Source organism: Nomascus leucogenys, chromosome 3, assembly GCF_006542625.1.
Source record: "Nomascus leucogenys isolate Asia chromosome 3, Asia_NLE_v1, whole genome shotgun sequence".
In the NCBI taxonomy this organism is placed as follows: Eukaryota; Metazoa; Chordata; class Mammalia; order Primates; family Hylobatidae; genus Nomascus; species Nomascus leucogenys.
Window position 1 is genome coordinate 19,189,564 of NC_044383.1, and position 22,477 is coordinate 19,212,040.

Here is a 22,477-nt window from a genome sequence, read left to right on the forward strand (position 1 = left end):
CTGTGCTGATTGTATGGGCAGAGAAGGGGCGAGATTATCTCGCTACTTGGGGGATAAGGGGTTGGCAGGTAACTATGGTGACAAAGGCCTGGAGACTTCAAGAGGGAGACAAGGGAGCAGAGATGAGCTCTGGGGGCGTGGCCTTGATCTTCTCTCTGCTGGCCACCAAGTGAATGTCTCAGTGTCCTCCTTTTGGGGAAGCCTGTGGTCAGGGGACTTCGAAGTGCTAAGATTGAAAGGTTTTTTTGTTTTGTTTTGTTGTTTGTTTTTTTTTGTCATTGGTGGTGGTGTTTGAGACGGAATCTGTCTCTGTCACCCAGGCTGGAATGCAATAGCACAATCCCCACTCACTGCAACCTCCACCTCCTGGGTTCAAGAGATTCTCCTGCCTCAGCCTCCTAAGTAGCTAGGATTACAGGCATGCACCACCACGCCCAGCTAATTTTTGTATTTTTAGTAGAGACAGGTTTCGCCTTTTTGCCAGGCTGGTCTTGAACACCTGACCTCAGGTGATCTGCCCACCTCAGCCTCCCAAAGTGCTGAGATTACAGGCGTGAGCCACTGCACTCAGCCAAAAGTTTAAAAAAGTGGAGAGGAAGGGATTTTCCTCGTTGACATGCATTTCCTGTAATGCAAATTTTGCAAAATAATAATTATGTAGGAATTTTAAAAATTTGAGACAGGGTCTCACTGCCACACAGGCCGGAGTGCAGCGGCATGATCACGGCTCACTGTAGCCTTGACTTCCTGGGCTCAAGCGATCTTCCCACCTCAGCCTCCTGAGTAGCTGGGACCACAGGTTCATGGTACCAAGTCTGGCTAATTTTAAAATTTTTTATAGAGTCAGGGTCTCACCTTGTTGCCCGGGATGGAATTATGTAGTATTTTATGAAGAAAAGGATATATTTTAAAACATACATTGCATCCATTCAATGGAATACCATGTAGCTGGTAAAAGGAATGGGGCACAGCTGTCTGTTGCCTCCAAGGCACATTAGCAAGTGAAAATAGCAAGGTACAGGATGCTAGAATAGTGTGAGCGTACTTGTATAAAATAACTTTATCTGTATTTTTCTATGAATATTTTATATAGAGAATATTATGCATAGGAAATTCCTGGAAGGATGCACAGTTTATTGATAGTCATTGCCAGGAAGGGGCTGATGCTGGGAGGGTTTTAAGATGGGGGAAATTTTCATTGCATATGTTTTAATTGTTGCTTTATATATGCACATATATATGCATATAAATATGTATACATATATGTGTATATATATTATATATGTATGTATAAATATGTTTTCATCATATGCATACACTCCATTTTTCCAATAAAAGCTTAATAAAAATAGAAGGAAATATACAAAAGAAGTCATTAAGAAGGTATTTGGCATCATGGAAGCTTCCGGAGCTGGCTACCCTTGGCCTGTTCTGGACATTGAGATATGGAGAATGAAGCAAAAGACAATACTGGGTCATTTCACGGGTGGCAAACCCTGCCCCTCCCACCCGGCCCAGCCCTGTGCAGCTTCCCTTATCTGAGCCATAAATTCTCAGACACACAATGGCAAGTCAGCCCAAGGCTGGGCTTGGTGTTTACAGAGGGAAAATCTGGGAACTGTTGGAATGAAGAATGGCATCCCAAGCTCCTGGCTAGAAGTGGGGGCTCCCAGGGCATCCCCAGAGACCAAGGGACTGGACCAGCAGTGGTCGATCTGGGGTTAACCTCTCCAGCTATCCTGAGATTCTCCACCAAACGATTTAGAGCATCAATCCCCAAGCCCAAGAAGAAACTTCAATTTGGGACAGATTAGTCAAGAATTTTGCTGTTTCGTCCAAGTTAAGGGAAAGAACCTTTGTTGCTGCTCTCTCTGCAAGATGTGACTTGCTGGGGAGAAGTTAATGTAGTGGTTCCCATGGAGAGAGGCCTTCCATTTTATCTTTTTTTCCTTGATAAAATATAGAAGACTCACCCATATTATCCATACACTGGAGTCTTATTTAGTTCACTAGGTATATGAGCTATAAAGGGACTTTCCCCCGCGCCCCTCCAAAAAAAATCTTCCCTTTGCTCTTGTGCTGTTTTTTATTTTTTTCTATAATTATACTTTAAGTCCTGGGATACATGTGCAGAACATGCAGGTTTACACGTGCATAGGTATACACGTGCCATGGTGGTTTGCTGCGCCCATCAACCCGTCATCTGCATTAGGTATTTCTCCTAATGCTCTCCCTCCCCTAGCCCCCCACCCCACAACAGGCCCCGGTGTGTGATGTTCCCTCCCTGTGTCCATGTGTTCTCACTGTTCAACTCCCACTTATGAGTGAGAACATGCGGTGTTTGGTTTTCTTTGTGCTGTTTTGTTTTTGTTTTTGTTTTTTTTTAAAAAAGAAAAAGTAAACATAGGAGATTTTCCACGGCCCAAATTCTGAGCTTGGTAAATCATCTTTCTTTGGTGGGGGGACTGATGAGGGGGCTTTGCCCTGCCAGTCTACTTTCTTCAGAATCAGTGTTTACAACTACACACCTCAAAGCCTTTCCTTCCCTGATTTGCCTCTTCCCAGCTGAGCTGAATTTCTTCTTTCCAGGATGGTGACCAAATCCCCACCTTTCTCCTTTCCATCACCTTCTCAGCACAAACCCACCTGGCTCTCTCCTTTGAGAACTGAGTATCAATAACCAGGCTGAACAAAGTGTTCGGCATGATTTCAGCTGCTTCTGTCCAGCAGCTGATGAGGAGAGATGAGAGAGAAGGAGCAACTCCAGCTTGGCCCTGCCAGCCAGTGGCCAGGCACTTAGGGAGTGTCCTCTCCATGGGCCCCGCAGGTGGCCCAGTGGACACCAGCCTGTCACAGCGAGGACTCACAGTATTGCTGCAGTCCCCAAGTAGATGTCATGGTCATGAGAGACTTAAGGTTCCGTTTAATATCGTCTTGCTGTCATCTAAGTCCCAATGGTTGGAGAAGGCTTTTTGGAGAAAGCAGGACTTGAACTGGGCTTTAACGGTTACATGGGATTTATGGAAAAGTGGGGAAAAATAAGGAATTCCAGATGGAGAGAAATAGTGCAAGTGGATAACCATACCAAAGGTGCTTTCGATGAACGCAGTGACCTCCAATGGCAAGATACAGAAGGGGGGCACAGGTCCCCTCCACAGAATTTCATCCCCAATTGATGTTCAAATGAGAGCAAGTCTCAGACCAAATTTAGCTGTACTCCAAAAATCTGTTAGCAAGCAGGCCCCAAAACAGTCTTACAGTTTATCCTCTGGGCCCCAGCTCTCTGGCATTTAGGTATTCTGCCCAAAAAACACCTGGCTTAAGGTAAGTGCAAGAAAATACCAGGGGCAGGATTTAGCTACCCTAGTGGATCAGGCAACAGAATCTTCCAACCTTCTGTGGACCCTGCACTGCATTTTGTCCTGAGCCTAGGATACAACTGTGAATGGTATGGCCTGCTGGGCTTACCCAGACTCTTAAATCCTGTTCATGTGAGGGTGGAAGTGCTGGAACAGTATTTCCAGCCACTCCATTTATCCTGAGCACCACTCATTTCAGCAAAGAAACATTTTTAGCAACGACGAAAATAGCTGAAGGCTTGTAGTAGCTGCTTCTGGGTGTGGACTTCTGATTGGAGTCCTTCAACCAACCAGCAGCCTCTGGTGTGTGTGATCTGATTAGGATACTTCAACTATGAGCTCCTCAGTCTTGCAGAGTGGATTTAATTAACCTGTAGGCACATATATATTAGACTATTCAAAGAGGAGAATTAAAGTGAATTATAAACAGTATTTGGAGAATTTTTGAATTGGAGAAAACTTGAGACACTAGTATCTCTAATTTTCTATTAGTGGTGGGGAAACAGAGTCAGGGAGGGGGATCAGCTGGCCTGGGGTCACCCTGCTTGGTGGTGGCAAAAGAGAACTGGGTATTTCAACTCCAGAAAAGACTCTCTTCCCGTTACTACCCTCTACATCCTGTATGTGGGCAGGTAGAACCCAAAATAACAGAAGAATACAATGTGCATGTTAATTTTGTTGGGTGTGGTCACTGGTTTTGGACTGAAGTGCAAAGGTTTTATCTGGTAGAGGCACAATGAAGTATTTATACATATCGCAGTACGTATACATATTATATTTTAAATGTTCTTGTTTTAAGTAGTTTGGCTCAAAATGTGGAGGCATAGGTAAAACCAGAATGGCAAAATGTTTATAACTGATAAAGCTCAGAAATGGGTTCATGAGGGTTCATTATTCTCTACTTCGTATGTGTGAAAATTTTCGTAATAAAAAGTTTTGTTTGTTTTTTTGGGTTTTGTTTTGTTTTGCTTTTTTTTTTTGAGTCGGAGTCTCACTCTGTCGCCCAGGCTGGAGTGCAGTGGCACTATCTCGGCTTACTGCAAGCTCCCCCTCCCGGGTTCACGCCATTCTCCTGCCTCAGCCTCCCGAGTAGCTGGGACTACAGGCGCCCGCCACCACGCCCAGCTAATTTTTTTAATTTTTAGTAGAGACGGGGTTTCACCATGTTAGCCAGGATGGTCTCGATCTCCTGACCTCGTGATCCACCTGCCTCAGCCTCCCAAAGTGCTTGGATTACAGGCATGATCCACTGTGCCCGGCCTGTTTGTTTGTTTTTTTAAATAGAGACGGGCATCTCACTATGTTGCCAGGGCTGATCTTGAACTCCTGACTTCAATGTTTCCCACCACCTTGGCCTCTCAAAGTGCTGGGATTACAAGCGTGAGTTACTACACCCAGCCAATAAAAAGTTTTTAAAAATCAAGTGATTTTTCACACCCAGCCAAGGTAACCACTGTCAATGAGGAACACCCATAGTTGGCCCCAAAAAATCTCATAATTGGATTTTATGAAAGATAGGATTTTGTTCCTTTTCTAATTTTGTTATAGTTATTAAATAGTGGCATCAGTTTTGCCATGGCCAACTCCTTGAGGGCAGGTGCAATCTTTCCCCCCCTAGCTTTATTGAGGCATAATTGACAAATAAAAATTGTATACATTTAAGGTATACAATGTGAAAATTTGATATACATGTACATTGTGACTTGATTACCAATATCAAGCTAATTAGCACAGCCATCATCTCATGTAGTTACTGTGTGCATGTGTGTGTGTGTGTGTGTGTGTTGTAAGGACACTTAAGATCCATGTTTAGGAAAATTTCAAGTAAACAATACATTGGCTGGGTGTGGTGATTCATGCCTGCAATCCCAGCACATTGGGAGGCAGAGGAGGGTGGATTGCTTGAGTTCAGAAGTTTGAGACCAGGCTGGGCAACATGGCAAAACCCCATCTCTACAGAAAATACAAAAATTAGCCAGTTTTGGTGGCACCTGTAGTCCCAGCTACTCAGGAGGCTGAGGCAGGAGATTGATTAATCCTGGGAGGTGGAGGCTGCAGTGAGCCATGATCCTGCCATTGCATTCCAGCCTGGGTGATGGTACGAGACCCTGTCTCAAACAAACAAACAGAATCCCTAAACCAATACACTGTTATTATTAACTATAGTCAGTTGCTGTGCTATACATTAGACCTCCAGACCTTATCCATCTTATAACTGAAACTTTCACCCTTTGACCAACATCTCTCCATTTCCCCCACCCCCAGCAACCATCATTCTACTCTCTGCTTCTGTGGGTTTACCTTTTTCAGATTCTGTATATGAGTCAGATCATGCAGTATTTGGCTTATTTTACTTAGCGTAATGTCCTCCAGGTCCATCCATGTAGTTGCCAATGGCAGGATTTCCTTGTTTTTAAGGCTGAATAATATTCCATTGTGTATATATGCCACATTTTCTTTACCCATCCATCTGCTTTACATGTCCTCTTATCTACAGTGCCAAGCAGGACAGTGTTGCATCAACTCACTTTTAGCAGCCATTCGTGGAATCCCACTCCTGGTGACTCAGGCTTCTTATCTCTGCTCCCTGTCTGTGCGTGGTGTACATTAATGTGTTCATGTAGTTAATTATTCCAAATGCCATGCTTCAGCCCAGGCTGCAAAAGTGGGAAGAATAAGCGAACTTTCTGTTTGTATTAAATTAAATTTGTGTGCGCCTTCCCATAGCCATCAGCGGCTGCTGTTGATGTTGCAAAACATTATCCCACAGTTAGAAAAGGGTGGGGAGCAGTCTCTCTTCCACCGCCTCTGCCCGTTCTGCCTCCTTGCCCGGGAAAGCTTGGAATAACCTGAAATAAACTTGCAAGTTCAAGCAGAGCCTTCTTTCCTGTCTTACTGGCAATTAACAGTGATTTACTGGGGGTTGCATTCTAGCTGGGCCTCAGTCCCCTGTTATCAGCTGCTTCGAGGACTGGACTCATTATTGGTCAGTTTCTTGCTGCTCTGCAAACAACCCTTTTCACATTTAGCTCTTGCCCACAACCACATCCTGTATTGTACAGTGTTGGACTGCCCTATGTTGAAGTAGGGGAGGGATATGCAGTGAAGACAGCCCCAGAAAGATGGGCCAAATCCCTGGGTAATATTTCCCCTGGCATTTTAGGGATGGAATACACCCCCAAATTTGCTCTCTGGAACAAGTTCTCAGAGAACATGAAGCTGGCCTGATACAAATCTAAATTCCCACATGCCTGTCTGCAAACAGCTGGTGAGGTTTTGCCCTGGTATAGACAGGGTGTTTCCAGAAGGGCTATTTGTCTTCTTGCCTTTTGTCAAGAAGGCTCCTGTTACACAGAAGAGATGGGAAGTCACCCAAAGCTCTATTTTCCTTTCAGCTCAGCCAGTAAGCGATGTGTTGGCCTTCACCTCCCACACATTTGGGGCCTTGTTCATTGGTGTGGTGCAGCCCAGCCATCTTAGCTGACCAGCCCGGCCCTGACACTGCGTTAATATGAAAACACATGGGGGAGGCTCGATTTGTCAAATGTGAAGAATTCTTTTTTGTTGTTGTTTTTTTGAGACAGGAGTCTCACTCTGTCACCCAAGCTGGAGTGAGTGTAGTGTCGTGATCTCAACTCACTGCACCACCACCTCCTGGGTTCAAGCGATTCTCCTGCCTCAGCCCCCTGAGTAGCTGAGACTAAAGGCGCGCGACACCACGCCTGACTAATTTTGTTGTATTTTTAGTAGAGACAGGGTTTCACCATATTGTCCAGGCTGGTCTTGAACTCCTGACCTCGTGATCCGCCCGCCTTGGCCTCCCAAAATGCTGGGATTACAGGCGTGAGCCACCGCGCCCGGCCGAGGAATTCTTCTTACAACTGAGTATCAGAAAGAAAATAGTCGGCCACCCCTGAAGAACTGGTAGGTTTCTTCTTATCAGATAAGAATAACTACTTCCCTTCCTTTACCTCCCTTCTTTGACTGCCTTGAAAGGTGGAGCTCCATTTGATATTCTTTACAACTCTAGTTGAAGTGTGGAGTATATTTTCTTCCTCCTTCTTCAGGCTCAGGTTTTGGTCTTCGGTTTCCATTTTCAGAAATCCTTTAGGAAGTGTGTAGGGCACAAATAAATAACATGGTCACAGCCAGTGGGTCCTGCACTGCCCTTCCATTGATCATCTCCACCCTTGGGTCTTGAGTACTCTGTACAGCACTATCCACTGGTGTCTGCTATGGAATTCCTCTTCCCAGAATCCCTACCGAGCATGCCTTTTACAGCCAAGCCTGCCTCCATTGCGTATTTCATGTATTTCACATGTATATGACAATCTTGGCTTTTTGGTTAGAAGTAACATCTTGTTACTAGGAATAAAGGCACACAGCTCTTCTCTGTAATTAATGAATCTACTCACTAAATATTTATCTTAGGAACACACTTACTTCTGTTATCCATTGCAGCCCCAAAGATAGAGATGGTTATAAGTACATGATGAGCATCTAGAAAATTAAGGATGGGCTGGGTGCAGTGGCTCATACCTGCAATCTCGGCACTTTGGGAGGCCGAGGCAGGAGGATCACTTGAGGCCTGGAGTTTGAGACCAGCCAGGGCAATATAGCAAGACCCTCCATCTCTATACAAAAAAATTAAAAATTATCTGGGCATGGTGGCCCATGCTGTATGTAGTCCTAGCTACTTGAAAGACTGAGGCAGGAAGATCACTTGAGCCCAGGAGTTCAAGGCTGCAGTAAGCCATGATCATGCCACTGCATTCCAGTCTGGGCAGAAGAGCAGGACCCTGTCTCAGAAAAACAAAGAAAAAAAAAGGGAAAGAAAAAAGAAAATTAAGGGTGGTCAAAGAAAGGCTGCCCCTTAGATCTATCGTGGTAACTGGATTTGGAAGAAATTGGGCTAGAAAGGCATTTGTAGGGTCCGTGAGCCTCATGGGGAGTATCACTGAGGAAGGGGACCAGTTCATTGGGGCTACTGTAGGCAGTTTTCTACACAGGATAAAGATTATCTTTCTCAACCTGATCCTAGATATTATTTGTTTCTAGGAATTCTCTATGAGGATTTAAAATTTTATCTTTTCATTCTAGTAAAATTTTAAAAAAAAATTTTGAAACATATTCTGGATCATCTTAATGGCCGCCTAATGACTGAGAGTTTGGTGCCTCATTTATATTTCCTCTCAGGTTGGTGCCCAGGGATCACCAAGAATAACAGTACCAACTAGACCCCCCGGAGGAGCCACGAGCTTATGCCTGGGGGTTCCTTCATTATGTGTTGGGTTGGGAATGGAAGAGAACAATGTCCATACCAGAAGAGAACAATGTCCATACCTAGACACTTCTGGGCCAGGGGGAGTAGGAGAGGAGAGGCAGGCCTTAAACAGACCTTGACTGCTAAGGAATGTTAGGGGACACGGAGCTGGGGAGAGCCTGGAAGCATGGTGCACAGGGGTGCCAGCCCTCAGCTGCATATGACTTACCACCTGTCTTGAACCAATGACTTAGCACATTTATGCCCCTGGACTCTGGCTGTTCATCCTGTCATGTTATTTGACTCAACTAGGAGGTCTCCAGGTACTTGAACCCCTCCAAGGTAGGTTTGGTCTGGAGCATGGATGTTAAAACAAAACAAAATTCATGACCCGAGAAGGAGCATGAGGACTCAGAAGGCTCCCCCTCCCATTCCTGGCCCTCTGTAGCCAGCCTGGTAAATCAGCTCGGCCCCTGGTAGCGGAGGAGGAAGGACCTTGCTCATTGCAGGGGCCACAGGTGAGAGGGCTCAAAGAAGGGGCTTTATTAATTTGGGCTTCCCTGTGTCCTGTTGTGGGTTGAACTGTATTCCCCTCAAGGACATATTCAGGTCCTAAGCCCTGGAATGTGATTGGAAAAAGGTCTTAGCAAATGTAATCAAGTGAAGATAAGGTCATACTGGATTAGGGCAGGCACTTATCCCGTGACTGGTGTCCTTATAAGAAGAAGAGAATTTGGACACAGAGACATACAGGGAGACACATGTCATACCGTGTGACAACAGAGGCAGAGATGGGAGGGATGCAGCCACAAGCCAGGGAATGTTGAGGATGACCAGCAACATCCAGGGACCAGGCAGAGCCAAGTAAGCTTCTTCCCCAGAGACTCCAGAGGGAGTGGGACCCTGTCAATGTGTGATTTTTGGACTTCCAGCCTCCAGAACTGCGAGAGAATAAACGTCTGTTGTTTTAAGCCATTTAATCTGTGGCACATTGTTGTGTCAGCCCTGGGATGTGGATACAGGCCCCCAGGATCTCAGCTCACGTGAGGGGTGACTGCCAGGTTCCTCCCCTGACCTGGACAGCAGCAGGAGCCCAGGGGCAGACTCTCTGCAGTTGTCACAGCTGTGACTGAGTTTTAACAAAGCGGCGGCCTGCACAGGAGAATGTCAGCATGCGAAGAGGGACTCAAAGAATGAAATGTTAGTGACATTAACCTTTAACTAGCCCCACAGCAACAATTGCTGCTCAAAGATGCCTTGGTATCGAGTCAGCAGCACAGACAGGGTTCTGTTTGGGGAAAAGGAATGGGCTTTGGGATCCTGGCTCAAATCCTCTTCTGCACATTAGCTGTGTGTCTTTGGGCAAGGCACTTTCTCTGTCAGAGACCTCAGTTTTGCCATCTGTAAAATGGGGATAATGCTATATTTCACATAGGGTTGTGGTGAGGATTAAATAAAACAATGTGAGTAGGATGGGCATAGCAGGCCATCACACAACAGCACTGTTCTTTCGTGATATGAACAGAACCGGCTGAATGTTGGAGGACAGAAGCCAAATGGACTGATCAAGGAAGGCCTCCCAGAGGTGGTAGGTGAGCAACGAATGCCAGGCCACAGATCTAGGCTTTGATTTTAACTCTGGCACCTGTTTCTTCCATAACCTTAGGAAACTTACTTAACTCAGCATTCTCAGCTTTACAATTGGATAATAAAATCTCATCTCATCTCACAAGCTTGTGGAAGATTAAATGAAATTTAATTAAACTACACAAGTGCCCAGCCCAGCACCTCTGCGTTTGGTAAATGTTGGTTGGAGCCACAATAGGGCATCAAGGACCAGGGGCCAGGATCAGAGATCCTCATTCTTCCTGCTTGGGACTGGTGAGGGCCCAGCGGACTAGCTCTCAACAATGGCACAGTGGACAGCTGGCCTGATTCTGGGCCAGTGAAATGCTGCCTCAGAGCATGTGTGGCGAATTCTGCAGGCTACGTGTTACAGCAAAGAAGCCGGTGGGCTCAAGGACCATCCAAGAGATGCAACTTGGAATTTCTAAGTCCGGCGTGCATTTCAAGAGTTGCCTCTCCTTGATTCCCAGGAACCCGTTTCCCCAGTTTGCTGCTTATGTGTTCAGAACTTGCTCCTGCAAGACGCCGCCGCCCAGTGCTGAGAGCCTCAGATCCCACTGTCACCAAGTGAGGGGCCCACCCCGGCGGAGGGCAGCCTGGGCACGGTCCTCTCTGGTGGGCTCCATGCAGCTGTCCCTCCCCACCTGTCGGACTCCCACCAGGGAATTCCCCGGCCCACTGTGTGTCAGCTTTTCGTGAGTGTCATTCATAATTATCTATGGCACAGATGGAGGGCCTTGTTTCAGCAGAGTGAATGTTTTCAAATCAGAAGTTTTTGTTTGACTGATTTGAAACATAATCAAATTCTTATAATCCAGTGGAAAATCAGATTTTTTCTGATGAGGTTAATCTTTTGTAAGTCTGTTCCTCACAGGGGCTCTTTGTTTTCTTCCTGAAGCTATGGACCCCTATTTCTACTCTAGCTCCGTGAGTTGATGGGGGTGTATTAATTTTCCGGGACTACAATAACAAATAACCATGACAGCTTATGTTGGTTTAAAACAGGTGGAATTTATTCTCTTATGGTTCCGGAGGCCAGAGTCCAAAATCAAGGTGTCAGCAGGGCCATGCTCCCTCTGCTGACTCTAGGGAAGAATCCCTCCTTGCCTCTTCTAGCTTTTGGGAGTGCCCTGTGTTCCTTGGCCAGGGTGGCATCACTCCCATCTCTGCCTTTGTCTTCACAAGAACTTATTCTCTCTGTCTTGGATCTCCCTCTTCTTTCTCTTATAAGGACCCCAGTCATTGGGTGCACAGCCCTCCCTAAACCCAGGATAACCTTATCTCAAGATCCTTAATCTAATTACATCTGCAAAGATCCAACTTTAAATAAGATCATATTCACAGGCATTAGGGGTTAGGGCTTAGACATATCTTTTTTGGGGAGGGCACAAATCAACCCACTGCAGTGGGCAATAATAACATGTATTGAATAGTGCTTTGTGTCTGGCAATTTTCATGTGTCATTGCATTTAATTCCCATACCAACCTTGAGACATAGATATGATTTCTCCCTCCCTTCTATGGGTATGGAAACCAAAGCTGAAAGAAGCGATAAAACTTGTTGAAGTTCACAGCACTTGTTAGTGAAACTCCTAAATTCCAATCCAGCTGTCCCCACTATACAGGGTCCACCCTTTATCATAAGAAAGAAAAAATTGGATAGCTGTCATGGTAAGATAGTAAAATATCCTACCAGCCATTTTTGCATAGAGAATCACAGAAGAATACCAGAAATTTTGCATGGAGGCTCATCCAAAAGGTGCAGAAAGGCTAATATAACCTAATTCTAGGTTATAGCAGGATAACCTATACTGAGACATGTGGATGTACACTCCAAGAGGGCCATACCCATTTTATTTAGTGGCAAAATCTAAGGGTCTAATACATATTCGGTGCTCCATACATATTTGGTGCAGAAGTGAGTTCCCAAGGAAATGAAGCCGTGGGAAGCACAAAGATGTAGCTGGCTTGGGACAGGACTCCACTATAGGATGTGACCTCTTAGTTGCTGAAGGGAAGCTGAGCTGTTTCCATCACTTTGCAAACCCAACACCAGAGGTGTCCTAGCCTCTCTGTTCAGATTTCCTGTGTCTGATGGGAGCACTGATCTGGAGTGAGTACTATCCCCCAGCTTTCGGTTTAAAGTTTTGCAGGGTACCTTCTGGGTAGGAGTCTGTGTTAAAAGTCAGGTGCCCGGAGTTTGGGAGCAATCTCCAGACATTCTCATTGATATTTCTGGACTGGGATTGGTTAAGGCATCACAGGAATGCTACTGAATTCCACACCTTCCCAGACAGAAACTTGCCCACCTTTTTCTGCTCATGTTGATTTTCTGACCCTTGGTCCTGTGATTCCACCAGAAGAGAATATATGTAAGTGGGGGTGATATGGTTTGGCTGTGTCCCCACTCAAATCTCATCTTGAATTCCCATGTGTTGTGGGAGGGACCTAGTGGGAGGTAATTGAATCATGGGGGCGGGTCTTTCCCCATGCTGTTCTTGTGACAGTAAGTCTCACAAGATTTGATGGTTATTGTAAGGGGGAGTTTTCCTGCTAAGTTCTCTTCTCTTGTCTGCTGATATGTGAGACGTGCTTTTCATCTTTCACCATGATTGTGAGGTTTCCCCAGCCATGTGGAACTGCGAGTTCTCCATTAAACCTCTTTCCTTTGTGAATTGCCTAGTCTCAGGTATATCTTTATCAGCAGCATGAAAACGGACTAATGCAGGAGGAAATCATTGTACTGATGCAGGAATTTTGCTTGAAAAAGAAAATGCATGTGGAAAGTTCTGAGAACTTCTGAGCCTCAACCCCAAGATATTGTCCTGATCTGTGGGGTTTTGAACTATGTTCATTGGAATAAATTTGGGAGAGAAAAGTACCTAGGAAGTTTTAGGTTTCAGAATAATAGTGGTAAATGGTTTAATTTCCAACTGTGTAACATTTTTCTTGCCATTTAAAAAAATGTATTTCAAATTGAACAGATTATCTCCTTGGTTTGCAGAAGCTCTCTGTACTAGTCAGGTTCTCCAGAGAAACAGAACCAATAGGTCGGTCTGTCTGTCTGTCTGTCTGTCTATCTATCGAGATATCGAGGTATCTATTTGGGAAGAGATTTCCTATAAGGAAATGACTCACACAATTATAGAGGCTGAGAAATCCTAGGATCTGTGGCTGGCAAGCTAGAAACCTAAGAGAGTCAATGGTGTAGTTCTAGTTTGAGTCTGAAGGTCTGAGAACCAGAAGAGCCGATCAGAGTTCCAGTCTGAAAGCCTGCAGGTTTGAGACCCAAGAAGAGCCAACTTTTTAGTCCAAAGGCAGAACAAGACTGATGTCCCAGATCAGACTGACAGGCAGGAGGAATTCCCTCTTAGTCTTTTGGTCCTATTCAAGTCTTCAGTTGATTGGATGAGGGCCAGTCACATTAGAGGGGCCATCTGCTTTCCTCAGTCCACTGATTCAAATGTTCCTGTCACCCAGAAAGATCCTCACCAGCACACCCAGAAGAATGTTTGACCAAATGTCTGGGCACCCTGTGACCCAGTGAAGTTGATGCATAAAATTAACTGTCACACTCTCTTTGTGGGCAAATGTTTGTCCTGAGCTCTGATAAGGTGGCAATGTCATATACATGACCCTTTTTGGTGTCCTTGGTGAAGGACACCAGTTAAAACAGGATTGGAGGGGCCAAGGCAGAAATCCAAAAGAGGAGCCCTTAAGATGGGATGTTTACTTAGCCTTCTGAGTTTCCACTGGCTTCCTTTGCCTCTTGCCCTGACCACGTCAGCACCTTTAGTTAAATGAATGAAAGAGATGATGGATAGGATGTACTATTACAATGTACCAAGAACTATCTGGGTTTCTTTGTCCAGGTCCATACTAAGCCAACAGATTACTTGTTTGAAGCCTAAAATCCAGAGGAAAAGGCTCTGATGAAAACATTATTTGCCAGCCAACCTTTACCTTTCCTTTAGCAGTTCTAACTCCCCATGAACTCATTCTGATGAGTAGACCTGCTCTGCAGAGTGCGGGGAATGTTGATCCATTTGCAGATGACTCAGATGAATGACACCAGCAGTACTGGTCTGTGGATGTTCGTTCAGCCTCCTTCCCGCCATCTTTCATTTCCCAGTTGCTCCATTAAGAAGTACAAGGAAAGTTTACACATGGGCTCACAAAATGCATTTGAGTGGTGGATTTGTTTTCTTATTAGCTAACTTCATCAGAAGTCATATAGCCTTTTGAATACCAAAAGTCATTTTAAACCCAATTATAACATTGTTATGGTTTGCGGTTTGGCCACCCATGCTTAACAAATATTATACTAACAAAATCATTACCATGCTGGGTTTGCTCATAAACTTGTCAAGTGTTTGAACAACTCAATGTTACACACCAGGAATCCTAATAACAGTGGTCTCAGTTCTTACATTACCTCTTGTAATGTGTTTCTTGAGTCTTTTTACCATTTCCTTTTACTGTTTGTTCTCAGAGGATATGATTTGATCACTGACAACTTGTACTAATAACCAGGGTCAAAATGGACCATAATTCTCCTGTATGTATATATGAATCTAGGCAAACAATCGTGTCTTAGATATACCTTCTCTGCTAAGGCTCTATATTCTTTTTTTTTATTTCAAGATGGAGTCTTGCTCCTATTGCCCAGGCTGGAGGGCAGTGGTGCAGTCTCGGCTCACTGCACCCTCTGCCTCCCGGGTTCAAGCGATTCTCCTGCCTCAGCTTTCCTAGTAGCTGGGATTACAGGTACCTGCCACCACACCCGGCTAATTTTTGTATTTTTAGTAGAGACGGGGTTTCGCCATGTTGGCCAGGCTGGTCTTGAACTCCTGACCTCAGGTGATCTACCCACCTCGGGCTCCCAAAGTACTGGAATTAGAGGTGTGAGCCACCATGCCCAGCCTATGGCTCTATTTTCAAATGACTCTGGTTTTTATTATCATTATTATTATTATTGTTATTTGTCATTGAAAGAAGAAAATGTAAGGGAGGCTAGCTGAGGTGATGGTGGAAGGAGTTAGAGTGATTTGAATTCAGATCTGGATTTTCTGGCCGTGTGACTTTGGCCAAGTTGTTTAACCTCCCTGAGTCTGTTTCTTCATCTAAGGGATGATGAGCTATACCATATAGTTTTATTATGAGTCTGAGTTCAGTGAGATATCCTTTGTCATCATTTGGCTGACTTTATTATTAATAAAAGCAATTTCCCTTGTTTGGGTTGTAGACTTATTTTTCTTTGACTGCTTTATTATTGATAGCATTTTGTGTTATTTCCTTAACTGTAATTCTATCTTCCTATTTATTTCAATAGAAAATTACCCATCATAAAATCTATTAATCCTTGTTGCCGAATTTAGAGGTCATTGAATTTTTGCTTTACTTTATGCCAAATCATATTCAGAACAACAGAAAACAAAAGAGAGGCTTGTTTATTCCTAGGTTTTTCTGATTCGACTTCACTTTGAAGTGAGCAACTCCTGAACCACACTGGGATTCAGAGCCAGGATTGTTCTGGGGAGGCTGAACTCTCAGACCTGATGCTTATACTGTGGGAATCTGGTTTGAGATTTGAGACAGACACAATTTTAGCATTTAAGGCCCTTAAAAACACTTAGAAAGTGTGTGTTGTCAAAAGAAACTTAACACACTGCAAATAAGCCCCTGTGAGGGAATGGAAAATAACCGTGGTTGGAAGGACAGGAGCTGATTGACTAATGATTGATTCTAAAATGTCACTGACTCTAAGAAACATTTTCTTTTAGTAGCACCCTATTTGAGGGACACAACTATATTAATGCAAACAGAATTGCAACACGCGTTCTTCTTTTATGATTTCAAGGAATACATGTAAATTAGAAATGGGGAAATTGGAATGTTCATGTTTATCTTCTCCACTGCACTGCTTAGCAAGACCCAGGCAGAGAGAGAGAGCCGATACTCACCACTGCTTTCAATGGAATATTGGAAGTGCAGTCGCCACCTGGGAAATGCTTGTGGAGTAATTGTTGTGGGTAGACAGGGGTGCTGTGAGATTGGGACAGGGAGGGGCTGAAATGCTGACCACACCTTGGGCCCTTGTTAAAGCCTGGTTTCAAGGTCAAGAGGATAACAGTTCAGAGTGAGTATGAGTGTGCGTGGGTGTTGCATTAGAGAATGTGGTTACACCAGAGAAAGAGTAGTTAAAGACAATTTCAGGGTGTTTGAAGTTGGAGGCCACAGTGTTGGAAAAATTATAGCAAGGAGCACAGGCAGGGCAGGGAGGTGAGGATCCGAGGGTCCTTTTGAGACTGGCCAGAAAGGGAAGAGAAAAGTTGATTAAAGAGCCAAATGCAAACTACTCCCCAAATGAAATGCTCTGGAAGAGTCTGAAATTGTACATCAGCAGTTTCTTTTGACAAATTTTGGCTGAAACATTAAACAAAAACAATGGTCCAACTCAAAACTCTGTGATACCTTTAGCTTGTTTATATAATAGGGCTTCAAGGGCTTAATTTAGAATATTTCTGTGATGAATAACTGGCTCTTGTTCATGTAAACAAAGTACAGCCTGCGCGGAGTAACCAAATCTTTTTCATCCAGGGCACAGCTGTTTTCCTGAGGAGAGAACTTTCCTTTTTTAGTGCCTTCTCACCTTAGTAAATCGTGACCAACACATGTAAAAGCCCTTTTCCAAGCTTTACTCACTGCTCCCATGGAATTCTCATTCAAGAATAAGCTTTCTTCTCTCCTTTGCTCTCTAGGATACAAAACTACTCGAAATTGGGTTTAGAAAGCCTTGGGCAGGGGTAGGAAATTTGGGTTTTCTGTGCAACTTGAAGTCCCTTTCTCTCTCTGAACATTGTTTTGTTTTGTTTTAATAAGAGGGATGACTTTTAAAAATGCTTTAAAAATGCTCTGATGTTTTAGATCAGTGCTATCCAATAGAAATAAAATTTAAAACACATATATAATTTTAATGACACATTTAAATTACATTTAACATTTTTAAACTTGAAAAATAGATGAAATTAATTTTAAGAATAGACTTTATTTAACTCAACACATCCAAAATATCATCATTTCAACATGTCATCAATATTTAAAAAATGTTTATTTTACATTCTTTTTGTTTGTTTGGTGGGGGAAACCAGAAGTTTCTTGGAAACCAGAAGTTTTTTGTAAAGCAGGCACAAGCTAATTTGGAGATAAAAACGGCCCTGAAATGATGTGAGGTGACTCATTATCTGTTTATCCCACTTACTATAAATAATTGTGTATTTTATTATAGAAATATTAATGCACTTTATTCCTGAGTATTTCCCCAGACTCTGCTGGGGGAATATGCACCATGTTACTTTTCCAAAATACACTGAATTTCAAAATATCTCTGGCTTTGGGAGTTTCAGATAAATGTTTTTCAAACTTTTCGATTGTGACCATGGTAAGAAATGTATTTTATATTGTTTCCCAGGGCGTGCACACACACATACACACACACTGATGCACACACACATACACCTGAAACAATTTTTTTTTAAGACAGGGTCTCACTCTATCACCCAGGCTAGAGTGCAGTGGCGCAATTACTGCTCACTGCAGCCTTGACCACCTGGGCTCAGATTCTCCTCCTACCTCAGCCTCCCTGGTAGCTGAAACCACAGTCATGTGCCACCATGCCTGGCTAGTTTTTTGTATTTTTTGTAGAGATAGGGTTTTTCCATGTTGCCCAAGCTGGTCTCAAGCTCCTGGGCTCAAGCGATCCGATCACCTTGGTCCCCCAAAGTGCTGGGGTTACAGGTATGAGCCACTGTGCCCAGACCCGACAGAAATTTTTTGAAAGAGTATGTGCCTTTATTAGATGGTATGCATTCAAATATTTTCTACTACATATATTTAAAAGACTTTATTTTTAGAGCAGTTTTAAGTTCACAGCAAAACTCAGCAAAACTTTTTTTTTTTTTTTTTTAAAGCTACCAATGCTAATGCACTGAATTAACAGCACAGCCCACCTAAAAGACTATGCCCATAGTTTCCAAAGCACTGCTGTGGGCCCTGTAGTGGGGACCATGGAGAGTCGCACAGGGATGTGAGCGTCAGTCAGAAAAAAGAGAGAGGAGAGCCGGGCACCGTGGCTCATGCCTATAACCCCAGCACTTTGGGTGAATCCGGGAGGTGGAGCTTGCAGTGAGGCGAGATCGTGCCACTGCACTCCAGCCTGGGCGGCAGAGCGAGACTCCGTCTCAAAAAAGAGAGAGGGAGAGAGAGAGAGAAGAGAAAGGCTTCTGCGGGGGAGGCAACCTCCCCCCACCCGCATCCATCCCTAGGCCTGCTATACTCCACTGTGGTTTAAATAGCACCTATTACAGCCATACCCCTCGGTGTTTGTTGACCATCGTCAGCAGTTTTCTAGTGGTTTGGCCATGGTTTATCCAGGATAATTACCTGGTCCTGTCGATTTTGTGCTTGGACTTTTCAAAGGGAGCAAGAAAGTTAGATTCTATGGGGCCATTGTATGACCTTGAAAAATTGGGGTATGCCTTATATAGGGAATGGTTTATATGGAGCCACCATTTGTTCAACCTTCACTTCTATATTAAAAAAGGCTTTTTGGTCGTCAGTGACTAAAGCCTAGCTTATGTGAAAAAGGGAATTTGTTGGTTCTTGTAGATGGCAGGTGCGAAGTTAGCTTCAGGCATGGCTGGACCTACGGACCCTAGCTATGTGGTCAGGGCTTTGTCTCTTTCTCTAGTTATTAGCTTTGTTCCTTCTGAGCACTGGCTTAATCCTTAGACTGGAAAAAGAGCGGTTTCCTCTAACTCCAATTATGCATCCTTGTGGCTTGCAATCCCAAGAGAAGAAAGATCTCTTTCTCCCAAAGCCCATATAGCAAATCCCAGACAACAGTCTTGCTTGAATTAGTTGAACTCATCACCAGGGCGTGAGGGATGGCCAGACCTCAACTACATCCCATTCTCCTATGGCTTAGGTGGGGCCATTCAAATCTGAACCATATGGGATAGGTCCTCTCATTATACAAAGAAGGAGAAAAATAGACCAAATGATTAATTTCCACTCAATATTGATCTCTGACTTCTTCAAGGCTTAAGAGGACTGGTTTCAAGTTGATGTGGTTCAGATAAAGGAATTACACACAGGCTCTCTCCTGATTATTGGTTATTGTCCATTAGAGGTGCTACGATCAGCAGAAGCAAGTTAGTCTAAGCTTGACAGCCATTCAGAACCACCTGCTATATTAAAATTGCTCCTTCATGTGGCGGCTTTTGCTCTTCCACACTTCCTAATATTAAGGATCATTTTAGGCAGATCCTTTTCTTGTGGTGCCTCATAATTTAACAATCAAGTTCCATCTATTTCATCAGCTATTTTGGCCTCTAGGTTCTGGCCCCTGGCACTGAGGACTCAGTCACGAAGGTTCCGGGATGGCATTCTTTCCACAGCTGTCTTTCTCCATGAGCCAAGAGTTGCAGCTTCCACTCTTGTATCTCCCATCAGGCTACCCCAGAGGGCTCCACAATCTTGAAATCCGTCAGCACTCCCTGGAATAAGTGAAGGTCTTTCTTTACATCCTTCCGTCTCCCAAGATGCCATGCCTCTGCTCTACTTGGCCTCCTGGGTCTTTGGAATTCCCCCTTCCATTTCCACCCTTTTTTTCCTAAGGCTGGTGGAAGTTTGTCTTCGCTGTCCTCTCTCCACTTATCCTCTGTCCCCCACCCCAGGACTTGGTGACATTATATCCCAGGCTTCTCAAGTTGCTTTTATCTGGATCTTTTCCCACACTTTGCTGTCCTTAGAATGTTTTTGAAGTCCACTCTCTGTACAGTCTGTTTTAATAAGCAAATCTTTACCAATGTAAGGTCGACTCAGAGTAATGGAATAAACTCTAGGCTTGGGGCTAGAAGGACCTGTTGATTCTGAGCTCTGAGACTTGCTGTGTGACCCCGGTGGAACCACATGGCCTCATTTGGCTTCAAATCTGGGGATGGTAATACCTACTTCACAGAATGAACTAGAATTGGATCTGCAGACTGCCTGGTCCAGATTTTGGGGTCCAACAATGTCCTAGTAGTTCACTCTGAGTTTGCAAGCAAAGGAAACCTAATTCAGGCTGGCTTAAACAAACAAATAGGGTGCTTTGGCCACATATTACTGAGTGGTATAGAAGAATAGCTAGTTTGAGTCATGGCTGAATCTAAGTGCTGAAATGATGCTGTCAGGAATCTCCAGGCCCCGTTTCCCTCCTCAGGCAGACTGTTTCTGGAGATGGCCACAGAAGTTGCAGGCCAACATTCTATAAGCTCAACCCTGAGGAAGGAGAAGCCCACTTCCTAGTAGTTCCAGGAAGAGTCCCAGGGCTGATGCTCATTGGCTTGGCTCTGGTCATGGGTCTGTCTCTAAGCCGATCATTGTGGCTGGGGAATGAAATGCTCTGACTGGTTAGGTCCAAGGTCATGTGACTGCCCATGGAGTTGGGTGTGGAGTTTTAGTTCCACAAGTATAGACAGTAAGGAAAGGGGGTTTCCCAAGGGAAATTTGGCTCCAAATATGAGTGAATGGATGAGGGGGAAGGGGGAAAAGCAACAGGTATCCACTGTACACACTCATGGATTATTCCTTCCAGGGCAGTGTTGATAGTGCCGTGCTGTTTGCCGAAAGGAACGCTGCCTGTTGTGGCTATCGGAGGAGTGGAAAGGGGGCAGACAGGCAGAAGGATGGAGAAAAACACCAAAGGACCTGGTAGCCACCTCTCAAATCATAGCCTCGAGCTGACTCTCATTCTTTCGACCTGTTTCTAGTGTTGGCTTTAACCTGTTGAAACCTGGGCTAAGCTACAGAAAACTTTGAAAACCTTCACTCGTTCATTCTCAGTACTGTGTGTTTCTATGAAGGTGGTTTCCTGCAAGGGTTTAACCCAAATTCCTCCTCACCTGCCCCTGTTGCTGTCTACCAGGACATAATTTAGTAGTCCTGTAAAATCAAACAGGACATCTCCAGTTGCCTTATTATTATTTTTTTTTAAATTTGGAGACAGAGTCTTGCTCTGTCACCCAGGCTGGAGTGCAGTGGCTCCATCTCAGCTCACTGCAACCTCTGCCTCCCTGGCTCAAGCGATTCTCCTGCTTCAGCCTCCCGAGTAGCTGGGACTACAGGCCTGCACCACCATGCCCAGCTAATTTTTTGTATTTGTAGTAGAGATGGGGTTTCACCATATTGGCCAGGCTGGTCTCAAAGTCCTGACCTCAGGTGATCTGCCTTCCTTGGCCACCCAAAGTGCTGGGATTACAGGTGTGAGCCACTGCACCCAGCTTACAGCTGCTTTTTCAAAGCTGTCTGCTAGAATTGTAATGTGTGTGTGTATTTAGAGTCTATGGAGAGTTTTTTCTACCACTCTTATAGGAGGAATGAGGATTTTATTTAGCAACTAACATTTAATTTAGTATAAGCACTTTAGGAGGTTATTTGGTGATCTTCACATTAATCCCACGAACTAATCCCTAGGTACTATTATTAGCCCTATTTTACAAACCAGGAAACTGAAGCATAGAGAGGCTCATTAAGCTCCCCAAGGCCACGCAGCCAGTATATGGTGCAGCCAAGAGTGAGCCGAGATGTGGAACTAATATTTAGGCAATTTGAATCTGGAATGTGGTACCTGTGGGAAGGGTGGAGGTGGCTGCTTCTTGCAAGATCAAGAACCCAGGGCAAGGGGAACTTGACTCTTAGGGCACTTCTGGTTCAGAGGGAGCATAAGTTCAGCTGAGAGACACTGCAGGTTCCAGCAGCCACCAGGGGCCAAAGAGGCTTGGGGCAGGAGGGTGGCCCAGGAGGCCTTTGTTTCTCCTGCCCAGGTTCCTTGAAGCCCCAAGGAAGGGCTTTTGCCTGGTGGTCCGGTGGGCACCTAATCAGCCTCATGTGCCTCCCCCCGGCTGACCCCAATGTCAGAGTGGTGGTCACTTTGGATTGCTGGGGCTGATTTTGACCTACTCGGAGGCAGGGGCCTGGACAGGATGAAAAGGTCCCGACCAGCACACCAGTCCAATGGTATCTCATTAGTTTTGCCAAATGCTGGAAGGAAACAGTAAATCTGGACATACGGTGATTTTCCCCCTTCCATCCATCTTTAATATGTGTCTTTTTTCTCTGGTACAAATATCAAGTAAACAGGGACAACCTTAGATTTACGGCTCCAAATGAAAACATAGCATCCACT

The 22,477-nt window shown here is 44.5% G+C and overlaps 1 protein-coding gene across 11 annotated transcripts in view; it reads left to right on the top strand.

Annotated features, from left to right (window-relative positions):
- The window catches only part of AFAP1L2 (actin filament associated protein 1 like 2), a 109,363-nt gene that overhangs the window by 30,944 nt on the left and 55,942 nt on the right, over window positions 1–22,477 (top strand). The window lies entirely within an intron of this gene.